Source organism: Salvelinus sp. IW2-2015, unplaced genomic scaffold (assembly GCF_002910315.2).
Source record: "Salvelinus sp. IW2-2015 unplaced genomic scaffold, ASM291031v2 Un_scaffold2185, whole genome shotgun sequence".
NCBI lineage: Eukaryota > Metazoa > Chordata > Actinopteri > Salmoniformes > Salmonidae > Salvelinus > Salvelinus sp. IW2-2015.
In genome coordinates this window covers 71,428-74,140 of record NW_019943515.1, presented here as the reverse complement: position 1 = coordinate 74,140, position 2,713 = coordinate 71,428, and the positions used below count along the sequence as shown (strand labels likewise).

Below are 2,713 nucleotides of genomic sequence, written 5' to 3'. Positions count from 1 at the left end.
TATTTATATATCTCAACCAACTGTATATTTATATTAATATCCAACCATAGAACTGATTTATGATATATATACCAACCCAACTGTATAATGTATACATTTTACTCGTCCCACTCACCTGTGATTATATTCCAACCCAACTGTAATTTAATTATATAAGACCAACCAACTGTTAATTTATATTATATAGACAACAACTGTAATTTTAATATATACCAACCCAACTGTAATTTAAAATGACATACCAACCCAACTGGTAAATTTATAGTAATATCACCAAACTGTATTATATTACATACCAAACCCAACTGTAATTTTAAATAATGACATACCAACCCCAACTGTAATTTAAGTATAACGTAAAACCCAACTGTAATTTAAAATGAATATACAACCCAACTGTAATTTATGATAATATACCACCCACCTGTAATTTAAATGACATACCAACCGCAACTGTAATTTAAATGAATTACCAACCAACTGTTTTATAGTATTATACCACAACCCAACTGTAATTTATATTATATACCAACCCAACTGTAATTTATATTATATACACCCAACTGTATACTTTATATTATTATTTCCAACCAACTGGTAATTTAATAACATAGCCAACCCAACTGTAATTTATGTATTATAATAAACCAACCCCAACTGTAATTTAAATGACATACCACCCAACTGTAATTTTAGATAATAGCAACCCAACTGTAATTTAAATGACATACCAACCCAACACGAATTTTAAAATGATATACCAACCCAACTGTAATTTAAATTGACTATAGTCAAACCCACTGTAATTAAATTGACATAGCAACGCAATGATTTTATATTATATACCAACGCCAACTGTAATTTAATGACATACACCACTGGGTATTTTTTTTATATTATAGCAACCGCAACTGTGATTAATGACAATTGGTCTGTATATTACCAAATCAAGGGGCTGGGTCGGGGCTAACAATGCTTGGTAATTATTAATGTGACAACTATACCTTTGTTGGGTTTGGTCTATCAATATCATTAAGAGTTGGGGGTTGGTAATGCTTCCTTTCATTGACCGTTGGGTTGGCTACCAACTCGTCTATATTAAAGTTGGGTTTGCCCTACTTAATTAAATTAACGTTGGTTGCTATGGGAATGGGGTCATTTAAATAGTTGGTTGGTAATGTCATTTTAAATTCGTTGGGTGGTTATTAAATTACCAGTTGGGTTGCTGATATAATAAAAATTAGTTGGGGGGTTGTGATGTCGATTATTTAAAAACCAGAGAGAAGGCAAAGAAGGCAAGGAACGAGAAGAAACAAAAAACAATAGGATGTTTTGGGCATAAGGTGGGTACACGTTCGTTGGTTAATAAATCATTAAATTTTATTTTTTAATTTAAATATTAAGTTTAAAATTAATTGTGGGGGGTTGGAGTGTTGGTATGTCATTTAAATTACAGGGTTGGTTGTAAGTCATTATTAAAATTATTACAGCATTTTGGTGCGGATGCTAGTAATCAAGGATAAATATAAATTACAGTCTGGGTTTGGTAATGTCATTTAAATTACAGTTGGGGGTTTGGTATTAATATAAATTTAATAAGTTGTTGCTATGGGTCATTATATTACCGTTGGTGTGGGGTTGCCTATGAGGTCATTACTTTAAATTACACGTTTATTGGTTGGTATATCATGTTAAATTATGGTGGGTGGTATGTCATTTAGATTACAGTTGGGGGCTATGTCATTGAAAATGACAGTTGGGTTGCTAATGTCATTTAATTACAGTTGGGATGGTATATAAAATAAATTAACAGTGGGGATTGTATATAATATTAAAGTTACAGTTGGCGGTTGGTATATAATATAATAAATTACAGTTGGGTTGTATATTAAATATAATTACATTGGGTTGGTATATAATATAAATTAAAGGTTGGTTGGTATATACTTATAAATTAACAGTTGGGTTGGTATGTCAATTTTAATTACAACGGTTGGGTGTAGTCATCTTAAATTTACAGTTGGGTTGGTATATACTATAAATCTTAACAGTTGGGTTGGTATGTCATATTTAGATTATTTAATGCTTAATTACATAACAGTTGGGTGCTTATAACTATGGAATTACACGGTTGGGTTGGTTGGTCATTTAAATTACAGTTAGGGTTGGTATAAATGTAATTTACAGTTGGGTTGGTATAGTACTATATAAATTAATCAGTTGGGTGTGCGTATGTCACTTTAAATTACAAGTTGGGTTGGTAAAATAAATAATTGTAAAAAAACAGTTGGTTTGCGGTTATAAAATACCAACCCAACTGTAATTTAAATGACATACCAACCCAACTGTAATTTATATTATATAGCAACCCAACTGTAATTTATATTATATACCAACCCCTGTAACTGAGATGAGACGGAGGGTCTACACCAGGGATGATCAACTAGATTCAGCTGCAGGCCAATTTATTTTCTGGAGCAGAATGGTCGGTGGCCGGACCATAATTAAAAAAAAATTGTAGATGGCAAATTGACCGCAAGACACCAAAACAGTTATAATGTTTGACTAAAACATAATCATTTCAAACCTTGTTTACATTTGTATACAATCATGTGTCTCTCTCTCTATGCATTGGTATACTTGGGAAGAGATAAATTAAAATCAAGTGGAGCTGATTTCCTGCTGTTTTTACAGTCTCCCCCCCCCCCCCACC

General features: G+C 31.9%; 1 long non-coding RNA gene across 1 annotated transcript in view; it reads right to left on the bottom strand.

Moving 5' to 3' along the window:
• LOC139025047 (uncharacterized) overlaps positions 1 to 466 on the bottom strand; it is a 5,684-nt gene extending 5,218 nt beyond the window's left edge. Inside the window, exon 1 of the long non-coding RNA XR_011476484.1 lies at positions 425 to 466. This is a non-coding gene — a long non-coding RNA (uncharacterized lncRNA). The remainder of the gene's footprint in view (positions 1 to 424) is intronic.
• Between the last annotated feature and the right edge of the window lie 2,247 nt (positions 467 to 2,713).